This window comes from Bufo bufo, chromosome 5 (assembly GCF_905171765.1).
Source record: "Bufo bufo chromosome 5, aBufBuf1.1, whole genome shotgun sequence".
Classification (NCBI taxonomy): domain Eukaryota; kingdom Metazoa; phylum Chordata; class Amphibia; order Anura; family Bufonidae; genus Bufo; species Bufo bufo.
The window spans coordinates 404,142,774-404,166,936 of NC_053393.1; positions in this window are offsets into that span (position 1 = coordinate 404,142,774).

Here is a 24,163-nt window from a genome sequence, read left to right on the forward strand (position 1 = left end):
CCCTCTAATTTAAAACTGTGTCCTCTTGTGGTAGTTTTTCTTCTTTTAAATATGCTCTCCTCCTTTACCGAGTTGATTCCCTTTATGTATTTAAAAGTTTCTATCATATCCCCTCTGTCTCGTCTTTCTTCCAAGCTATACATGTTAAGGTCCTTTAACCTTTCCTGGTAAGTTTTATCCTGCAATCCATGTACTAGTTTAGTAGCTCTTCTCTGAACTCTCTCTAGAGTATCTATATCCTTCTGGAGATATGGCCTCCAGTACTGCGCACAATACTCCAAGTGAGGTCTCACCAGTGTTCTGTACAGCGTCATAAGCACTTCACTCTTTCTACTGCTTATACCTCTCCCTATACATCCAAGCATTCTGCTGGCATTTCGTGCTGCTCTATTACATTGTCTTCCCACCTTTAAGTCTTCTTAAATAATTACTCCTAAATCCCTTTCCTCAGATACTGAGGTCAGGACTGTGTCAAATATTCTATATTCTGCCCTTGGGTTTTTACGCCCCAGGTGCATTATCTTGCACTTATCCACATTAAATTTCAGTTGCCAGAGTTCTGACCATTCTTCTAGTTTTCCTAAATCCTTTTCCATTTGGCGTTTCCCTCCAGGAACATCAACCCTGTTACATATCTTTGTGTCATCAGCAAAAAGACAAACCTTACCATCGAGGCCTTTTGCAATATCACTTATGAAGATATTAAACAAAATTGGTCCCAGTACAGATCCCTGTGGAACCCCACTGGTAACATGACCTTGTTTTGAATGTTCTCCATTGACTACAACCCTCTGCTGTCTGTCACTCAGCCACTGCCTAATCCACTCAACAATATGGGAGTCCATGCTCAATGACTGCAGTTTATTGATAAGTCTTCTATGTGGGACAGTGTCAAAAGCCATACTAAAATCTAGATATGCGATGTCTACTGCACCTCCACCGTCTATTATTTTAGTCACCCAGTCAAAAAAATCTATAAGATTTGTTTGACATGATCTCCCTGAAGTAAACCCATGTTGTTTTTCATCTTGCAATCCATGGGATTTTAGATGTTCCACAATCCTATCCTTTAATAGGGTTTCCATTAATTTGCCTACTATTGATGTCAGACTCACTGGTCTATAGTTGCTCGATTCCTCCCTACTACCTTTCTTGTGAATGGGCACGACATTTGCCAATTTCCAATCTTCCGGGACGACTCCTGTTACTAATGATTGGTTAAATAAATCTGTTAGCGGTTTTGCCAGCTCACCACTAAGCTCTTTTAATAATTTTGGGTGTATCTCATCAGGCCCCTGTGACTTATTTGTCTTCACCTTAGACAGCAAACTTAGAACATCTTCCTCTGTAAAGATACATGCATCAAATGATTTATTAGTCATCCTTTCTAGTGGAGGTCCTTCTCCTTTTTCTTTTGTAAAAACTGAACAGAAGTATTCATTAAGGCAGTCGGCTAGCCCTTTATTCTCTTCTACATACCTTCCGTCCTTTGTTTTTAATTTAGTTATTCCTTGTTTTAATTTCCTTTTTTCATTTATATATCTGAAGAATGTCTTATCCCCTTTTTTCATAGACTGAGCTAGTTTTTCTTCTGCCTGCGCTTTAGAAGTTCTTATAACTTGCTTGGCCTCTCTCTGCCTAATCTTGTAGATTTCCTTATCTTCATTGCTCTGGGTTTTTTTATAATTACAAAATGCTAGCTTTTTATTTTTAATGATTTGGGCCACTTCTGCTGAGTACCACAGTGGTCTCTTCCTTTTTTTGCTTTTACTGACAAGTCTAATGCAATTTTCTGTTGCCTTCAATAATGCACCTTTTAAGTAGTCCCATTTCTCCTGGACTCCATGTAATCCGTTCCAGTCTGATAAGGACTCATTTATGACTAATTTCATTTTTGAAAAGTCTGTTTTTCTAAAATCTAAAACTTTTGTTTTTGTGTGGTGGGACTCTTTCACAGTTCTTATATTAAACCACACTGACTGGTGATCACTAGATCCCAAGGTTTCGCCTACAATGACATCATATACCGAATCCCCATTTGTGAATACCAAATCCAAAATGGCCTCCCTCCGGGTTGGCTCCTCAACCACTTGTTGTAGAGATAACCCCAGTAGGGAATTTAGAATATCTGTACTCCTGGTAGAACTTGCTATTTTGGTTTTCCAGTTTATATCTGGAAGATTGAAATCTCCCATAATGATAACTTCTCCTTTCATTGTCATTTTAGCTATTTCTTCAACTAGTAGATCATCTAGTTCTTTAACTTGACCAGGTGGTCTATATATCACACCTACACGAGTTACTGCATGGTTAGCAAACTGCAACGTAACCCAAACTGACTCTATGTTGGCCTCACCAACTTGTATTAGGTTAGATTTAATGCTATCTTTCACATACAGGGCCACTCCTCCTCCTTTCTTGCCTTCTCTGTCTCTTCTGTATAAAGAGTACCCTGGTATGGTTATGTCCCAGTCATTTCTTTCATTAAACCATGTCTCCGTAACAGCCACTAAATCTACATTCTCAGATGCCATTATTGACCCAAGTTCATTGATTTTTTTTACCTAAACTGCGAGCATTTGTCGACAGGACTCTGTCATTTCTTAACCTCTGTGCTTCTGACCTGTTCTGGCATTGTTTCGGGGGGCAATTGGACTCTTTTATTTTCACTCTTTTGCCCCCCATTCCTAGTTTAAATACTCTTTCGCAAATTCTTGGAGTTGTTCACTAAGTACATTTGTTCCTTTGAGAGAAAGATGCAAACCATCTTTTTTGTACAGTTCCTTTCTATTCCAAGTAGAGCTATCATGAGAAACAAAGCTACCATATAATAGAGATTGAATGAATCACAATATAAGGGGTCTGGTTTTTGATATGTGACCTATAATTGTGGTTCTTTGCTTTTCCTGTGTATACATGCCGCTGCTATGGTTTTACATGTATGTTCTTATATGTATTAAATAAAATATTTTGTGAACTTATTATATGCTGTGTTATGTGGTTTGGTGTGTATAGTTTATATGGTAAAGCACAGCATACTATTTTGTTTGGGCTGTGTCTTTTTGGTGTAACATGTTAGAATATGGAGCAAAGAGGGTCACTCACAATGCCATGCATGCAGCCAATCAGCAGCCAGCCCTGTGATGTCACAGCCCTATAAATACCCTCAGCCATCTTGGATCCTGCCATTTTCCAGTGTACCTAGTGCAGGGAGAGATGTGACAGGAGCTAGGGACAGTGCTAGGAAAGACTTTATTGTGCTGAAAAAATTATTTACAAGTTCAGGGAAAGATTATTCATAGTGTAGGGAAAGGATAGGGAGGCATTATCTACACTATAAAAGGAGAATAGGGTCCAATAGGGGAGTGTAAAGCCTGGGTAATAGGAGCGATTCTATTACACCTTGCTGCACTAACTGGGGATTCAAATTGCACTAAATGATAGCTCAGTAATTCCAGCAAACTTTGCTTGTTATTGGGGTGCAAGTGCTGTGTGATACAACCATTTACGGGGTATACTAATAGGAAATATACATACGTCCTATTAACTGTTCTGCGGTGGATTTTGATTGTTATACATTTTTTGGGGGTGTATTAATAGGAAACAGAATACGTCTTAATTGAAGTTCTGTGGTGAAGTTACATTGTACTACAGCCTTTTTTGGGGTGTATTATTTTAAATTAAATAAAATTATTTTATTATACAGTATGTCAGACAGACAAGTGACAGGCCCTTCAAAGGGAATGGGCAGTGGCCAAAATGTTTCTGTCGCAGGCAGAAGTAGCAGCAGAGGAAGGAGGGGGGGGGGGGGGGGCAGCAGCTAGTTGCAGCGAGAGGCCTGAGCTCCCAGTGTCGTCTAGCGGTCATGTCTTGACCAGCAACCCATCGGTGCATGAATGGTTGACTTGGTTTTCGACTTCGTTGCAATTGACATCAGACACCACCAGCTAACGACGCTTAGTTGGCATGTCCCGGGAGCAGGCCCTGTGCCCCCAACTGTCCTCAACCTGCCTCTGTCATTTTCTGTTCCCTCAGGGTGAGAAGTATTGTATGCCGTAGGCTCGGCTCTACTTTTCAACGAGGATGAGCTACTAGAGGACAGTCAGCAGCTACTGCCCAGCCAAGATCTGGAGGAGACATCCGCCGCTTCCTCCGGTAGGCGGGCAAGTAGTGATGATGATAGTAGCATGGGAGCAGGTGTTGCGAGTGGTCAGGCTCCTGGCCGTGAGACCGTTGAGGGAGACATCAGTGACAAGCAGACAGTAGCATATTATGATGATGTAGCCAATCGCACTTGGGAGCCGAAGGGTGGCAGCTTGCGCGTGAGCCAGCGGCTGAGCCAGCAAGGTGGTAGCGTGGCCGTGAGTTAGCAGGGTGGCAGCAGTGGGAGATCGGGAATAGTGTTGATCGAGCACCAAAGTGCTCAGGTGCTCTGGTGCTCGAGTAGAACACTTTGGGATGCTCGGGTGCTCTACAGAGCACCAGAGCAGAATGGAAGTCAATGGGAGAACCAGAGCATTAAACCAGGCACCCCCTGCTCTGAAGAGGGGAGGGTGTCTGGTTCACAGGAAAAGGTCAGAAGATGATGGAAACACCACTGGAATGGTTTGGGAACAGCATGGCGAGGATGTCTGGATGCATCTTGGACTCCCAGGTCGCTGCTGGAAACAATGTTGTCCGAGTAATACGCCACTTTTACAGACTGACAATAATAAGCACAAAACTGAAGATAAAATTGATTTTAGAGGAAAAATTGTTAGGAAACATTCTTTCCTGTATATTTACTTGTATATAAAGTGCAAGTGCTGCCAAAAATTACAAGAAAGAGGCACTCCGATACAACCTGTATATCACATAAAGGAGGGCCTCATTCACATTGTGGTACAATTGTTCAGGTAGTGGGACTCCTACACTCATAAAGCCTATGTGCAGTGGCCAGGTACGGGTGGATAATATTCTGTATTTGTCGTGACGCCACTTGCAGTGTGCACAGGGTTCCTATAACCTACAACGCACGTCCCAGATTAGGAATGCCAGAGTGGTGTGTAGTGACCGACTAGGTAAAGGTGGGTGCTACACAAGGGTTAACATGTCTTTTGCATTACTGTGATGTTTAATTATGCATTTCCCTGTGTTATCTGGGTGTCAGGTCTGTTAGGGTGTAGTTTAGCCTCCTAGACATTAGAGGGAGCTAGAGAGCCCTAAGTATATATAGGTAGGCCCAGGCAGGGCAGAGTTAGTTAATTTCCAGGTGGCTAGAAGAGTAACCTAGTCAGCCTGAAGCTCCTGAGGCTAAGCTTATCTCAGTAGAGTCACCCCAGAAGAAGAATCTACCTCCTGGGAGAAACCTGCAGCTTCCCTCACAACAGGAACAATACAACCAGCTCAGAGAAGTAAGCTGAGAGGCAGAGGTACTATAAGATAAAAGCAAGGGTCAATACGGGAGAAGGATTATTTTTACCAAGGATTAAAGCCAGCATTTAGGCATCCGGGCCTTGGGATACAGCCAGCCAGAATAGCTGTGGGGATAGTGCAGCCAGGGCTGTGAAGCATTAATTGTGTACCCTCCAAGTATCTTGCAATATTAATACCTGCCATATTAAGAAGTAAACCTGCTTGTGGAATATTGATATAAGAAATTGCATCATCATTATCAACTGTCTGTATAAAGTTTGGACTGTTTTCCAAGTAAAGCAACGATTGGTTTACCATACCAGTTGTGTACCTCCATTACTACTCCTACAAATCGGTGTGCCACCGTTACAGGCACTGGCGTCACGATCCTTAAAGGGACCTTGCCTCAGGCACTCAAAATACCTGCAACATCCAGGGCACCTCATCCACCATCAGGTCTGGTCCCTACATCCAGAGTGTACCTCAGAGGAACTTGTGTCTACCTCTCCATCACTGCCGCATGCCTGCCCAGGGTTCTCCTCTAAAAAGTGAGTAACCCTCGAATGCCCATAACCGTGACCTCACTATCGCAATACCCTGCAGGTCTGGCGTGCTGCAGGTGTAATGGCCTATAATGTCTCTATAGTTTTGTGGTAGTTGTGTCACGGTGTCTCTTACCTGGGTACAGCCAGACTCCTGGCTCACTTGCAATAAAATTGAGTGTAGTGATAGTAGGAGTAAGGGTACTTTCACACTAGCGTTTTTCTTTTCTGGCATAGAGTTCCTAGGGGCTGTCACTTCCCTTATGTACCCTAATGGCCAGTCACTATCAGCATGCCAATATGGATATATGTATATATACACGTAGGCATTATGTTTATTATACTGCAATTAGGACTTACCTATACTTACCTATACTAACCTAGAGACATTTTCCTCTATACCTAACAGGTTTTGACTATATACGATAGGAATCCTCTGACTCTTGTGCTACTCTGCGACTCGTTTTATATAATGACCTCCCCTAGGTATATGTTGTCCCGCCTTTTCCGACAACCAATCACCTTGAGCTTCAACAAAGTCTCCTCTGCTTATGTTTTTGATTACTTGAATTTCCTTTTTTGTTCATGCTCTGTATACCGTATTCGATTGATGTATTCTGATATATGTCTTTATTATCCAGGAATTATTATATATACAACCATACTTATATATGTACTGCAATTTTACTTTGCCTTAGGCCGTGAACAAGGTCTTGGGATGAGACCGAAACGTTGGCCAGTGTTAATTTATTAAATTTCCTGGATGGATAATAAAGAAGTACAACTTACACGGAACTGCTTGCCGGATCACTCTGCCGCAAGTGTGAAAGTACCCTAATAAAAAAACTTTGCAGAATAAATTATGTCCAGACCCTTATATGAAGTTCAAACGTTGCTTTACTTGAAATAACTTGCATCCAAACAGTATACAGCTTTGGTCTCTTGGTCCCAGCAGGTTTTGGCAATATTTGGCAGGAATGAGTACTTCTGGACTGAGTACATTAAATGTGGAGCTTACAGGATATTACAAGAAAATGAGGGTGCCGCCTCTTTTAGACTGAGCACACGCCCATCTGCCTGGGACTTCTGAGCAAAGTACAAATGTAGCTGGTTCCTTCACTGCCCTGATAATGTGGACTTGGATAAGTCCAAGAGAAGCGGTATATCAGTGATAGGGACCCATCCGCGGAAGCCACCTTGACGCCTGGTGGATGGGCCAGACACAAGTTTGATCAAAATGTGCGCTAAGAGCTTCCATTGATCCAAATAGTAGGTATAGTACCACTTGAATTTGGATTAATGATCCCCATTTCTCAGCTTTACTGCTTATATGTGTGTGCAGCCATTATTTTTTTATTTATTATGTGAGCTTACAGGATAAACGTCCGCTTGGTAGTAGTGATGAGTGGCATAGGCAATATTCGAATTCGCGATATTTGGTGAATTTTTGGCCGAATATTCACCATAAATTAGCAAATTCGAGAATTTGTGATCTCCAGTCATTGTTTACTTGATTGCGAAAATTGGCAATGTAATATATTTGCGATAAATTCGCGATTAGAATATTTAGCACTATTCGTGAATATAAATATATAGCACTATATTCTAAATATTCGTGAATTCTCAAAGTGGCGATATTAGCGATTAAAATTCGCATTTCGAATATTCGCGCTTAACACTACTTGGTAGCTCTGTAACTGTGGCAGTATTAGCTTTTGCACTTATCTGGTACCTTCTGCTATGTGGGGACAGGCTAGCTGAGGAGGGATAGGTCTCTCCTAGGACTCTAAACTTATCTCACAGATGGATTCTCAGGGGATGCTTTCTTCCTGGAACTCTGGAGTTTGTCTGTAGTTTCTGCTTTCCTCATCCAGCAGAGCAGAAGGTGCTCAGACTGGGTATATGGCCAAGTCTCAGCGGAGTCTAGGTCCTTGCTGTCTTCCCTATGCAGGGGAACTCCTGAACACTATCGCACAGTCTTCCCCTATCAGGGGTGGCTGGCACACTGACTCTAACTTCCTTCTCCACCCATGCTGCAGGAGGGGAAGCTAAGCTGGAATAAACCTTTCCAGCTCAGATACACTTAACACTAAGCTGTACTTGCCAATGAGTTGCTGCCACCTACTGGTACACCAGGAAAATTACAGGAACAATTGCATTTAACATAGCTTAATATGCACATTTGTGGAGGACATAATGTAACTTATATCAGATGACAGTAAAAAGGCTCTTAGACGATAGTAGCGGGATAGAGGCTTGTAGTAACACAACTCTGGGGAGTTACATATGCACTAAGTGAAAGGGCTGCCAAAAATTACAAGGAAGCGGCACTCCAATACACCCTTTATTACACATAAAGGAGGGTATCATACACTCCCTTGAAAAATTATGATTGATGGCCTGCTGGTGACCCTCAAAAACATTAGGAGCAAGGGCCTGCTGGTGACCCTCTAAAACATTAGGGGAGAGGGCCTATTGCTGATCTGACCATCTAAAACATTAGGGGTAAGGGACTGCTGCTGAGCTGACCCTGTAAAACATTAGGGGCGAGTACCTGCTGCTGATCTGACCATCTAAAACATTAGGGGTGAGGGCCTGCTACTGATCTGACCATGTAAAACATTAAGGGTGAGGGTCTGCTGCTGAGCTGACCCTTTAAAACATTAGGGGCGAGTGCCTGCTGCTGATCTGACCATCTAAAACATTAGGGGTGAGGGCCTGCTGCTGATCTGACCATCTTAAACATTATTTGCGAGGGCCTGCTGGTGACCCTCTAAAACATTAGGGGTGAGGGTCTGCTGATAAGCTTACCCTCTAAAACATTAGGGGCGAGTACCTGCTGCTGATCTGACCATCTAAAACATTATGGGCGAGTGCCTGCTGTAACCCTCTAAAACATTATGGGTGAGGGTCTTCTGCTGAACTGACCCTCTAAAACATTAGGAGCGAGGGCCTGCTGGTGACCCTCTAAAACATTAGGGGAGAGGGCCTATTGCTGATCTGACCATCTAAAACATTAGGGGTAAGGGACTGCTGCTGAGCTGACCCTGTAAAACATTAGGGGCGAGTACCTGCTGCTGATCTGACCATCTAAAACATTAGGGGTGAGGGCCTGCTGCTGATCTGACCATGTAAAACATTAAGGGTGAGGGTCTGCTGCTGAGCTGACCCTTTAAAACATTAGGGGCGAGTGCCTGCTGCTGATCTGACCATCTAAAACATTAGGGGTGAGGGCCTGCTGCTGATCTGACCATCTTAAACATTATTTGCGAGGGCCTGCTGGTGACCCTCTAAAACATTAGGGGTGAGGGTCTGCTGATAAGCTTACCCTCTAAAACATTAGGGGCGAGTACCTGCTGCTGATCTGACCATCTAAAACATTATGGGCGAGTGCCTGCTGTAACCCTCTAAAACATTATGGGTGAGGGTCTTCTGCTGAACTGACCCTCTAAAACATTAGGAGCGAGGGCAGCCTAATAAGCATGTTGATATACCCTTTTTTTCATATACCCTTTTTTGTGGTGGAAGGGGTGCATGGGAATACAGTGTATTCAATACACCATAAAATTCACATTTAAAGTGCCTTTATGTTCAGCCGCTTTCCTCTAGTGGAGCAGAGATGCGCTTATCAGTTATTATGCCCCCAGCAGCACTTAATACCCGCTCTGACAAAACCCTGGTGGCAGGGCAGAGCGCGTGTTCGTGCCACGTGTCCAGCTTGGACACCCAATAGTTGTAAGGCACACACGGATCACTGAGGACGCTGACACGGTCTGCTACGTACTACTTCACCATCTTCCAAAACTTTTCCCTCCTTGTGACACTAGGCCACACATCAGGGTGAGGGTGTCATGAAACTGTCCCAGGCCTTGGAGAGTGTTGCCCTGCCTCTGTTGGAACTGCTGTGTGTTTCCTTCATCTCCCCTCCGCGGTTGCCCAAGGAACTACATACTCTGCCACCAGTGTTGTCAGCTGGAAATTTTTGGAGAAATTTTTCCACAAGGACATTCTGGTATTGCACCATTTTGCTAGTCCTCTCCACCACAGGAATAAGAGATGAGAAGTTCTCTTTGTAGCGGGGGTCGAGAAGGGTGAATAACCAGTAATCAGTGTTGGCCAAAATGCGTATAACCCGAGGGTCACAGGAAAGGCAGCATAAAATAAAGTCAGCCATGCGTGCCAGAGTCCCAACAGACAAGACTTCGCTGTCCTCATCAGGTGGATGACTCTCAATCTCCTCATCCTCTTCCTCCTTTTCAGCCCATCCACGGTGAACAGATGGAATAAACTAGAGGTGGGACGAATCCAATTTTTTTCAAATCCGAATCCGAAAAGGTTCTCGAATATATAGAATCTTTCTAATCTCGAATCCTATGAATCCTGTACATAATTGTGTGAACGGTGTAAGAAACAAAGTCAGACCGCGTCAGTTTGTCTGAACCTCCACCTCCCAGTCACGGTCGCACCCGATATGACCGAGATCGTTACGCCCCTGCTCCTATCACTACAGAACATACAGGGTATTACAGCGCCACATACCTCTTACATCCAGTGACGTCTCTTTTGATGTAGATGTTCTCTTTCCTCATCTTCTCCTTTCAGACCTTCAGACCAGACCACCATTTTTCTGCCATTTTTCGTCTCTGCAGTTTGACAAAAAAAAAATCTTAGTTTACTTTTCCATCATCCTCCCATCTTCTGGACATATCATCCTAACACCCCCAATACTGTTCAGCTGTGCTCCTCAATACTATACTGCAGAAACAGATAATACCCCTGATAATACTAGTACCACACAGAGCCCCCCATAAAAAATAACGCTTCTTTGTGGCCTCAGCAGATGCCCCCATAGTGCCCCCCAATAATGTGCCAATAAGAAGTGGCCCCACAGTGCCACCCAATAATATGCCAGTAAGTGTCCCCATAGATGCCCCCCTAATCATGAGACAGTATCAAATGCCTCTCTCCTCCCCCCATGTGCCAGTATTAAGTGCGGAGTGCCTCTCTCCTCCACCCATGTGCTGGTATCTTAGTGCCATCTCCCCCCCAATGTGCCAGTATCATTGTGCCATCTCCCCCCAATGTGCCAGTATCATAGTGCCACCCCCCCCCAATGTGCCAGTATTATAGTGCCATCTCCCCCCATAATGTGCCAGTATCATAGTGCCATCTCCCCCCATAATGTGCCAGTATCATAGTGCCATCTCCCCAATGTGCCAGTATTATAGTGCCATCTCCCCCCATAATGTGCCAGTATCATAGTGCCATCTCCCCCTATAATGTGCCAGTATCATAGTGCCATCTCCCCCCCAATGTGCCAGTATCATAGTGCCATCTCCCCCAATGTGCCAGTATCATAGTGCCATTTCCCCCATAATGTGCCAGTATTATAGTGCCACCTCCCCCCATAAAGTGCCAGTATCATAGTGCCATCTCCCCCCATAATGTGCCAGTATCATAGTGCCATCTCCCCCCAATGTGCCATTATCATAGTTCCATCTCCCCCATAATGTGCCAGTATTATAGTGCCACCTCCCCCCATAATCTGCCAGTATCATAGTGCCATCTCCCCCCATAATGTGCCAGTATCATAGTGCCACCTCCCCCCATAATGTGCCAGTATCATAGTGCCATCTCCCCCATAATGTGCCAGTATTATAGTGCCACCTCCCCCCATAATGTGCCAGTATCATAGTGCCATCTCCCCCCATAATGTGCCAGTATCATAGTGCCATCTCCCCTCATAATGTGCCAGTATCATAGTGCCCCCCAATGTGCCAGTAGTATCAGTGCCATCTCCCCCCATAATGTGCCAGTATCATAGTGCCTCCCCCCCTAATGTGCCAGTAGTATCATAGTGCCTCTCACCTCTCCCCCTCGCCAATGTTCCAGTAACAGCTAAAAAAAAAAAAAACACTTTTACTTACCTCCGCTGCGATGCAGGCCTCTTCTGGCCTGTGTCCCGCGCTGTACGGCTCAGGCGGCGCGATGACATCATCGCGCAGCCTGCACCGGCCTCTGATAGGCTGCAGGCCTTGTGCCGGCAGCCTATAAGAGGAACAGGCAAAGGAAACGCCTCTCCCTCCCCTGTCGCAGCAGCGAAGCGCTCATCTTCTAGAGTGCCCTGCCTCCGCCACCACCAGTCTGGGCACCACCGGGATTCGTCGGATTTGTATCCTGTAAATTACGTCGGGATTCGAGTCCACGAATCCCACGAATCCAGCAAGATTCGAGGGATTCGTGGATTCGGTGAATCCCCCGTCCCATCTCTAGAATAAACTTGCTATGGGTACTACCATGTGTAGCGGAGGCAACCGTCTCCTGCTCCTCCTCCTTATCTTCCAATTCGCGCTGAGAAGACGAACTGAGGGTGGTCTGGCTATCACCCTTTGCACCTCTTCCACATGCAAAGGGTCCGCCTTCATTGTGAGCAGCGAGCATTTCAGTAAACACAGAAGTGGGATGGTTATGCTGGTGTAAGGTGGGGACGACACACAGGGAAAAATAGTGGCGGCTGGGGACTGAGTAACCAGGGACCACCGCCGCCATCAGACTGCGGAAAGCCTCAGTGTCCACAAGCCTAAATGGCAACCTGTATGGCAATTTGGAAAGGTGCGCATTTAGTGCTATGGCCTGTGGGTGGGTGGCTGGGTATTTGCGCTTTAGTTCAAAGGCCTGGGGTATGGACATCTATACGCTGCGCTGGGACACAGAAGTGGATGTGCTAGCTGATGGTGCTTGCAAAGGTCCAGGTGCAGGGCGGGAAACATCTGGGCCTGCATCTTGTACAGGGGATTGGCCAGCACGTAACACAGGGGAAGAGGAGGCAGTGGTGTGACCCGCAGACACTGATTGTGGACCCAGGCGTTTGGCCCACCTATTAGGGTGCTTTGATGCCATGTGGCGGATCATGCTGGTGGTGGCACAGGTAGCAAATGAAAATTATTTTATCGTCTGCACTTTGCGGGAGGTTGCCGCAAGGGGTTGCTCCAGGCGACAGTTGCGGGCCTGTTTGGTGTGACCTGCCTTCTCCCTTTTACCACCCCACTGCCTCTTCCAGCCTGTTGCGGTGCTGTGGATCCCTCCCACTCTGTACTGCTGTCCTCGCTCGGCTTGCGACCCTCTCAGGTTGGGTCAGTGATTTCATCGTCCACCACCTCCTCTTTCACTTCTTCACTGTGGTCATCCTCCTGACTGGTTGACCTAACAAGAACCTCACTTATTGACAACTGTGTCTCATCCTCATCATCAATCTCTTGAGACACTAATTGCCGATGACTTATTGGCAACTGTGTCTCATCATCATCATTCACCTTGTGAAACACTAATTGCCGTTCCCCACTGTCATCTTCTTCTGACTGTGGATGCTCAAGAGTTTGGGAATCAGTGCACAAGATCTCCTCATGTCCCTCTTCAAGCGGGCTTGGTGAGAGGCCCAAATCAAGGAATGGCGATGAAAAGAGCTCCTCGGAATATCCGAGTGTGGGATCACTTGTTCGACAAGACTCTCCATGGTGGGAGGAATGAGGATCAGGGTGAGGATTCTGTTTACCAGACTCTTGGCTACTGATACTGGACTTTGACAGGGTGGTGCTTAACCGACTGAAAGCATTATCTGCTGGGTTGAAAAAATTACACTGAATGTCACAGATATTTAGGATGCGCAAACATTATACAGGAGATGTAGCGCAGGTAATGTCGCTGTCACCAGCGGTGAAAAAATTACACTGAATGTTCCAGATATTTAGGATGCGCAAACGTTATACAGGAGATGTAGCACAGGTAATGTCGCTGTCAGCAGCAGCCAAACAATTGCGCTGAATGTCACAGATATTTAAGATGCGCTAATGTAACACAACAGATGTAGCAGAGGTTGTGTCACTGTCAGCAGCGGCCAAACAATTGCACAGAATTTAGCACAGGTTGCGCTAATAATATATATTGCAGCCAGATAAAACAATAGTCCTTAAAAGGACTTTTGGGTCTCTAACACCTTTCAACACTAAACAATTCCTTCTGCAGCTCTCCCTGACTAAGACTGAGCCGAACCACCTGTCATCGGGTGCTATATAGCACCCGATGATGCGTTCCGTGGAGGAGACTCGAGCATTGCGCCGAGCATCGTGATGCTCGAGTGAAAATGGTGTTCGGCCAAGCATGCTCGCCCAACACTAGTCGGGAACCAAATGTACCCGGGGTAGAACACCCGCTTCGCAGGAGCCTACCTGCCTGGAAAAGAGCGGTGCAGGGGTTTACGCAGGCAGTCAGTGCAGAGTGTTGGGGGGAAAATGGCATACTCGGCGGTGTGGCAGTTTTTTGTTATGCCGCCGGAGGAGGTGAACATGGCCATTTGCTGAATTTGTGGGCAAAAGGTGAAGCGTGGGCATCGCCCTGCGTCAACACATTCGGCGTCACTATAAAGTGGACTGGGAGAACCGTGGTTCCGATGTGGTGGTCCAGCCTGCCACAGCAACCATGGCAGGCACCCAATTATATGCAGTCAAGGCTCCACCACCTCAGCTGAAGGGAGCTGTCTGTCCTTCCCATCATCTACTAGTCCTGATGCTCCTGGTCCTCCTACTCCTCATGAGTAATTTCGTCAGCAATCGATCACTGAACGTGCTCTTGGCCAAATTGCTGGGGCTGCAGTCCCTCCCTTTCAAAATGGTGGACTCTGCCCCTTTCAGAGAACTGATGGCTTGTGCCAAGCTGAGGTGGAGAGTCCCAAGCCGTGTTTTCTTTGCGAAAAATGTAGCACCATCCCTGCACACATATGTAGAACATAAGGTGGGCCAGTCCTTGAGCCTGTCCGTGTCTGCCAAAGTGCACAGCAGCACCGACATGTGGAGCTGTAACTACAATATATGTCCTTTACAGCCCACTGGGTAAATGTGGTTCCTGCCCAGCCACACCAGCAACTTGGCCAGGTGACACCGCTTCCGTCTCCACGTTCTTACGCCGTTGGTCCTGCGACAATGTCCGCCTCTGCCTCCTAATCCTCCACCGTGTCCTCAGCCTCCACTGCAGGGACAATACACAGTGCTTCTCCAGCATACATATCACATATGCAGGGCACGGCGGTGTCATGCTGTTCTGTACCTAGTTTGCCTGGGCGAATGGAGTCACACAGGGGAGAAACTGCTCTGCATCTTTCATCAATAAATTGAATCCTGGCTTTTTCCTAGACAACTCAAAATCAGAACCATGGTGACCGACAACGGGAAAAACATGGTGTCGGCACTGTGTCAAGGAGGGCTGAGCCATGCACCCTGCATGGCGCACGTGTTCAATCTGGTTGTAAAGCAGTTCCTGAAGTCTTCACCCCATCTGTAAGACAGTCTGAAAATGGCCAGGAAACTTTGCATGCACTTCAGCCACTCGTACACCGCCACGCACACCCTCCTTGAGCTGCAGCGGCAGAATGGCTTCCCTCAACATAGTCTGATATGCGATGTTTCCACCCGTTGGAATTCCACCCTCAATATGTTGGACCGATTATATGAACAGAGAAAGGCCATAAACAATTTCTTGATGATACAGGCGGACAGAGGTACTCCCCTGTGTAACTTCGATGTTAGCAAGTGGCAGCTCATGCGTGACACCTGCCGTTTGCTTGGGCCCTTTGAGGAGTCCACTTTATTTGTCAGTCACCAGGACTACGGGATAAACAACGTCATTCCACTGACTTATGTCCTGGAACAGATGCTGCTAAATTGGGCTGGCCAGGGGACAGGAGACGTGGTGACTAGAGTTGAGCGGACACCTGGATGTTCGGGTTCAACGGGTTCGGCCGAAATTCTCAAAAAAGTTCGAGTTCAGGACCCGAACTTGACCCCGAACCCCATTGAAGTCAATGGGGACCCAAACTTGGAGCACTAAAATGGCTGTAAAAAAAGTCATGGAAAGAGCTAGAGGGCTGCAAATGGCAGCAAAATGTGGTTAAGAGCAAGTGCTCTGCAAACAAATGTGGATAGGGAAATGACTTAAAATAACATAAAATACGTAAACATAAAAAATAATAATCTTGATCTTGGAGGACGAGGTCCATATAGAGTAGGAGGTTGAGGAGGCGATGCATGTGGTGGTGTAGGTGGAAGCGGCGGTGGAGGATGAGGAGGTAGCCTACACTGCTTTTTGGTTTTATTTTTATTTAATTTTTGTTTAAATTAGCGTACACCCCAAGACATTGGGAAATATAACCTTTTATAACCCCCTCCATCCGTGCTAAACAAATGTTCAGACAATACACTGGCTGCAGGGCAGGCCAGCATCTCCAAGGTGTAAAGGGCAAGCTCAGGCCATATGCCCAATTTGTAGACCCAGAAGTTGAAGGGGGCAGACCCATCAGTCAGTACGTGTAGGCGTGTGCACACTGTAAAGGATCGTCTCTTTTCAGGGGGTCACACTCACAGATATCTTCGCAGACATGATTATAATGTCCAAACTCTTGCTTTATTTCAGACACTTTAGCAAAGCACCGGTTATGAAGTCGCAGCTTCAACTTATCACGTGTGACATCCAGACAAAATAACAAACCCTTGCCCGGCTCTAACTAAACACATAAGTATATCCCTGACTTACCTAGAGAGCCCTGTTCACACATGGAACACAAATGCGGCTTTCCTCAGCTATTCAGTCCAGCAACCTCCAGGCTGTGACACTTCAATACTTTTTGGGGGATTGTGGCCCAGTAGTACTCCCGACTCTGGCCTCGTGATCCTTGTTTCACAGATGTCACTGCGTCCCCCAAAGTTCGGGCTATCGCCTAGCCTCGTGGCCTCTCAGCCCACCCGGCTGAGACCACTCACACAGAGCCTCACCAGGACTCTGCTTCACAAGACACTCCAGAGTAAGACACACCCAAGATCCAGTAGCAAGATTAAATAGGATCCCTGGACATGAGCATGCCTCAAGTCCTGGACTGGAACCTGGGGAAACAACACCTCAATGTTCACATTGCCACATATCCCCCCCCCCCCCCTCTGTTCAAACCTGTGGGGGTGAACACATGTACAAACCGGATTCCAAAAAAGTTGGGACACTATACAAATCGTGAATAAAAACTGAATGCAATGATGTGGAGGTGCCAACTTCTAATATTTTATTCAGAATAGATCATAAATCACGGAACAAAAGTTTAAACTGAGAAAATGTACCATTTTAAGGGGAAAATATGTTGAATCAGAAATTCATGGTGTCAACAAATCCCCAAAAAGTTGGGACAAGGCCATTTTCACCACTGTGTGGCATCTCCCCTTCTTCTTACAACACTCAACAGACATCTGGGGACCGAGGAGACCAGTTTTTTTAAGTTTAGAAATAGGAATGCTCTCCCATTCTTGTCTTATACAGGCCTCTAACTGTTCAATCGTCTTGGGCCTTCTTTGTTGCACCTTCCTCTTTATGATGCGCCAAATGTTCTCTATAGGTGAAAGATCTGGACTGCAGACTGGCCATTTCAGTACCCGGATCCTTCTCCTACGCAGCCATAATGTTGTGATTGATGCAGAATGTGGTCTGGCATTATCTTGTTGAAAAATGCAGGGTCTTCCCTGAAAGAGATGACGTCTGGATGGGAGCATATGTTGTTCTAGAACCTGAATATATTATTCTGCATTGATGGTGCCTTTCCAGACATGCAAGCTGCCCATGCCACACGCACTCATGCAACCCCATACCATCAGAGATGCAGGCTTCTGAACTGAGCGTTGATAACAACTTGGGTTGTCCTTGTCCTCTTTGGTCCGGATGACATGGCGTCCCAGATTTCCAAAAAGAACTTCGAATCGTGACTCGTCTGACCACAGAACAGTCTTCCATTTTGCCACACTCCATTTTAAATGATCCCTTGCCCAGTGAAAACGCCTGAGCTTGTGGATCTTGCTTAGAAATGGCTTCTTCTTTGCACTGTAGAGTTTCAGCTGGCAACGGCGGATGGCACGGTGGATTGTGTTCACTGACAATGGTTTCTGTAAGTATTCCTGAGCCCATTCTGTGATTTCCTTTACAGTAGCATTCCTGTTTGTGGTGCAGTGTCGTTTAAGGGCCCGGAGATCATGGGCATCCAGTATGGTTTTACGGCCTTGACCCTTACGCACAGAGATTGTTCCAGATTCTCTGAATCTTCGGATGATGTTATGCACAGTTGATGATGATAGATGCAAAGTCTTTGCAATTTTTCACTGGGTAACACCTTTCTGATATTGCTCCACTATCTTTCTGCATAACATTGTGGGAATTGGTGATCCAAATTCTAAACTTCTAAGCCTTGTAACATCCCCCAAAAATAAAATATCATTCCCAAATTGATCCAAACATGAGGTAGACATATGGGGAATGTAATGTAATAACTATTTTTGGAGGTATTACTATGTATTATAGAAGTAGAGAAATTGAAACTTGGAAATTAGCAATTGTTTACAAATGTTTGGTAAATTTCATATTTTGTATAAATAAAAAAGATTTTTTTTTTACTTCATTGTGCCAGTGTCATGAAGTACAATATGTGACGAAAAAACAATCTCAGAATGGCCTGGGTAAGTTAAAGCGTTTTAAAGTTATCAGCACTTAAAGTGACACTGGTCAGATTTGCAAAAAATGGCCAAGTCCTTATGGTGAAATAGGGCTGAGTCCTTAAGGGGTTAAGTAAAGGATAAAAGATAAAAGAGTATTCCTGTCATATGAGTAATATAGTTCATGTTAAGCAATGCCTAAGTATGTGCTCTCTATCTACAAATGACTAAGGATCCTGCTGTGATCTGCGACTATGTCCAAAATAAGGAATTCGAGATGTCCTCTTTAGACAATTAGCTTTACTTTAAACATTGTGTTTACATTTATATTTGTACTGGCAGTATTTTTAAGTGGTCCACCGTACATTATGCCTTAACTACTACTATTAACTTTGCTTACTTAGGCATTGCTTAACATGAACTATATTACTCATATGACAGGAATACTCTTTTATCTTTTATCCTTTACTTAATACCGTATTGTTTGGATTCCACAGATACCCTACGTACATTCTGCCACCTTTACCTGGGGATCATTATCTCAGCGTCCTAATCTAGACTACTGTTACTTTCTATTGTCAGACTATGCTGTTAACAGACTATCTGAATGTATATATCATGTATGCTTTTAGTCCGTTATGTGTTCTCTTAGAAGATAGACATATTCTCCCCAATCATGATATACCAAAGAACACATTGTCTATTATACACTGCTCAAAAAAATAAAGGGAACACTTAAACAACACAATGTAACTCCAAGTCAATCACACTTCTGTGAAATCAAACTGTCCACTTAAGAAGCAACACTGAGTGACAATCAATTTCACATGCTGTTGTGCAAATGGGATAGACAACAGGTGGAAATTATAGGCAATTAGCAAGACACCCCCAATAAAGGAGTGGTTCTGCAGATGGTGACCTGACCACTTCTCAGTTCCTATGCTTCCTGGCTGATGTTTTGGTCACTTTTGAATGCTGGCGGTGCTTTCACTCTAGTGGTAGCATGAGACGGAGTCTGCAACTCACACAAGTGGCTCAGGTAGTGCAGCTTATCCAGGATGGCACATAAATGCGAGCTGTGGCAAGAAGGTTTGCTGTGTCTGTCAGCGTAGTGTCCAGAGCATGGAGGCGCTACCAGGAGACAGGCCAGTACATCAGGAGACGTGGAGGAGGTCGTAGGAGGGCAACAACCCAGCAGCAGGACCGCTACCTCCGCCTTTGTGCAAGGAGGAACAGGAGGAGCACTGCCAGAGCCCTGCAAAATGACCTCCAGCAAGCCACAAGTGTGCATGTGTCTGCTCAAACGGTCAGAAACAGACTTCATGAGGGTGATATGAGGGCCCGACGTCCACAGGTGGGGGTTCTGCTTACAGCCCAACACTGTGCAGGACGTTTGGCATTTGCCAGAAAACACCAAGATTGGCAAATTCGCCACTGGCGCCCTGTGCTCTTCACGGATGAAAGCAGGTTCACACTGAGCACATGTGACAGATGTGACAGAGTCTGGAGACGCCGTGGAGAACGTTCTGCTGCCTGCAACATCCTCCAGCATGACCGGTTTGGCAATGGGTCAGTAATGGTGTGGGGGAGCATTTCTTTGGAGGGCCGCACAGCCCTCCATGTGCTCGCCAGAGGTAGCCTGACTGCCATTAGGTACCGAGATGAGATCCTCAGACCCCTTGTGAGACCATATGCTGGTGCGGTTTGCCCTGGGTTCCTCCTAATGCAAGACAATGCTAGACCTCATGTGGCTGGAGTGTGTCAGCAGTTCCTGCAAGACGAAGGCATTGATGCTATGGACTGGCCCTCCCGTTCCCCAGACCTGAATCCAATTGAGCACATCTGGGACATCACGTCTCGCTCTATCCACCAACGTCACGTTGCACCACAGACTGTCCAGGAGTTGGCAGATGCTTTAGTCCAGGTCTGGGAGGAGATCCCTCAGGAGACCGTCCACCACCTCATCAGGAGCATGCACAGGCGTTGTAGGGAGGTCATACAGGCACGTGGAGGCCACACACACTACTGAGCCTCATTTTGACTTGTTTTAAGGACATTACATCAAAGTTGGATCAGCCTGTAGTGTGTTTTTCCACTTTAATTTTGAGGGTGACTCCAAATCCAGACCTCCAAGGGTTAAAAAATTTGATTTCCATATTATTTTTTTTGTGTGATTTTGTTGTCAGCACATTCAACTGTGTAAAGAACAAAGTATTTCAGAAGAATATTTAATTAATTCAGATCTAGGATGTGTTATTTTTGTGTTCCCTTTATTTTTTTGAGCAGTGTATAATATGTTACCTATGAAGCAACTTTTTTCTATTACTGTATATATTGATTTAAAAATGCACTTGTCTATATATTAGGCCGTGAACAAGGTCTAAGACTAGACCGAAACGTTGGCCAGTGGCTAATTTTTGGATGGATAAAAAAGATATGAAATTAAATAAAACAAGCAACTTAAAAGCAGCTATAGAGTGTCGTGGTTCTTTGTCAAATTTTTTGGGCCTATACTCCCGTGGCCTAAAATAAAAAAAACTTCTAGGCCCTAGCAGGGCACATTTTTGAAAGTTTCCCTTTAAGACGCTTAAATATGGCCCCTGATTAAAATACATATTTTTTTGTTGGAATTTTTGCCATTGATCCCCCTCTGGTATGTCACTGACTATTTGTACAGTTCTAGTAGGTATTTGGTGGCTGCAAATATGACCTGAAGGTTTTTCAGGTTCGCCTGCCATTAAAGTGAATGGGTTCCCGCCGCGAACACTTGATGATAGCGACATTACCTGTGCTACATCTCCAGTATAACGTTTGCCCATGCTAAATATCAATGTCATTCAGTTTAATTTATTCGCCGCTGGTTACAGCGACATTACCTGTGCTACATCTCGTGTATAACGTTTGCCCATGCTAAATATCAATGTCATTCAGTAAAAAATTTTGCTGCTGGTGGCAGCGACATTACCTGTGCTATATCTCCTGTATAACGTTTGCCCATCCTAAATATAAGTGACTTTCAGTATAATTTTTTTGCTGCTGGTGGTAGCCACATTTCCTGTGCCACATCTCCTGTATAACGTTTGCCAATCCTAAATATCAGTGCCATTCAGTCTAATTGTTTGGCCGCTGCTGACAGCGACATTACCTGCACTACATCTCCTGTATAACGTTTGCCCATCCTAAATATCAGTGACATTCAGTCAAATTTTTTTGCCTCTGATGACAGCGACATTATCTGCGCTACATCTCCTATATAACATTAGCGCATCCTTAGGCCTCATGCACACCACAGTTGTTTTGGTCCACATCCGAGCCACAGTTTTTGCGGCTTGGATGCGGACCCATTCACTTTAATGGAGCCGCAAAATATTCGCATCCGTTGCTCCATTCCGTGCTCCGCCAAAAAAATATAACCTGTCCTATTCTTGTCCATTTTGCGGACAAAAGTAGGCAGTTATATCAATGGCTGTCTGTGCAGTTCCGCAAATTGCAGACCGCAAAACACACAACGGTCGTGTGCATGAGGCCTAAATATAAGTGACATTCAGTGTAATTTTTTCAATACCTGCGCTACATCTCCTTTATAACGTTAGCGCATCGTAAATATCAGTGACATTCAGTGTAGTTTTTTCGCTGCTGGTGGCAGCGACATTACCTGTACTACATCTCGTGTATAATGTTTGCCAATCCTAAATATCTGTGACATTCAGTCTAATTTATTTGTGCATACACTTAGAAAACCTCCGCTACTGTACGTGTGACATACTTGCAAGCATATATACCATTTAATATGCTGAAGGCAAGCAGTAAGGGACGGGGAAATGGCCGTGCTGCTGATGGTGCATGCAGAGGCGTTGGCTCTGTGCGTGGTGAAACTGTGCCTGCTGCCAGAGCACAAGAAACACACTCATCCACGTATTTGATTGTCAAATACAAAGGAGAAAAACTACAAGACCTACAGACAGATATCAAGGTCCTAAAACAAAAAGCAAATAGATCTGAAAACACACAGGACTTTGAAACCCTGCAAAACAACATGAGTGCAAATATCAAAGAAATGGAGGAACATATTATTGAAATGAAACACAAGAAGTTTCAAAGAGACTTATATGATTACAAACATAATCAAATATATGAATGGGGTAGAAGAGAAAATCCCTTCTCCACCCCAAAATCTATCCTCAAAAAAGGAAAAACCAACAAAAAAGACAAAGGAAAAGAAAAAGCACCAAAAGTGAATTTCTCATCTGAACTGGACACTATGGAACTAAGCGATCTATCCCAGGAGTCCACACAAGAAAGTAATCAACATGACAAAGCATATGAAATAACGAGACCCAAAACCTCATACTACAGAAAGAATAAACCAAACAGCAACTACCATTCGACCCCAGCAAAAAACGAGTCCGGAGATCGGGACGCAAACACAAGAAAAGGACATGTAATGTCAACAACACAGAAAAGGAGGTAAATGATGCCGATATAAAGGAAAAGTGCAATGATGTGATTAATCTGTCTACAGAGACTTTAACTCAAGAACAAATATATGTATTAAGTTTGGGTCTCAATTTTGTGCCAAGTGTGAATTTTGATTTATTTTCAACACTGTTAGATATAAACAGGTTTATCAGACAGCTAACAGTAGCTAGGCATTTTTTTCATGCCGATCCCCCAGAATATCCTACCAGCGTGTCAGATTCTCCAAACATGCACAACCCATATAGTAATATGGAATTCCGGGAGCAATTAACTCTGACATGTCTGGAGGATTTACAGAGGGAAAATGAACAGGACAAAAGCTGTCTGATAAAGCAAAGGTTTAGGATTTCTAACCCTGACTTTTATCCACTAATGTCCCGTACTAGCAATATGGACCTATTTCAGGATTTGGTGGAAAAAGAATTAAAACAAGTGCATGATGCTGTCGCGGACGGCAACACATCCCACAATGTCTCCAAAAAACAAAGACAAGCCCTGAAAGAGCTGTCTGATAACCAGAAAATAATCATTAAAATGGCAGACAAGGGGGGATCTGTTGTAGTCCTCGACAGGGATATATATTACCACCAAATAATGGAAATTCTAGGAGATGGTATTACGTATATCAAACTTCCATCAAATCCTATAGGGAAATATCAAAAGGAATGTGTCCAGATCCTTAAAAAAGGACTGGACTATGCATATTTATCACAAAAAGAATATGATTATATGAATGTCGATTTCCCTGTTACCCCGATTATGCATGCAGTTCCCAAGGTCCATAAAAACCTAAATCCGCCTCCTCTACGTCCTATAATCAGTGGCATAGGGTCCCTAACAGAAAGACTCGGTAACTGGCTAGACTGTGTAATTCAACCCATGGTCAAGAGAATACCTGGTTACATCGGGGACACGTCAGAGGTCTTGAGGTCCTTTTATGTCAAAGAATGGAAACCAGAATATAGATGGCTTACAATAGATGTGGTAGCACTCTAACCCTCAATCCCACATAATGTTGCAGTGGAGGCCTTGGAGTTCCACTTGCATAATTATAGTGGATATGGAGATGACTTCATTGAATATGTCCTCGATGTGACCATGTTTCTCATGGCCATAATTATTTTGTTTTCGATGGGGTATTTTACCTACAATCAAAGGGAGTTTCAATGGGGGCGAAGTACTCCCCAGCTTTAGCCAATTTAACAATGGCATACTGGGAACAGAAATACATATACA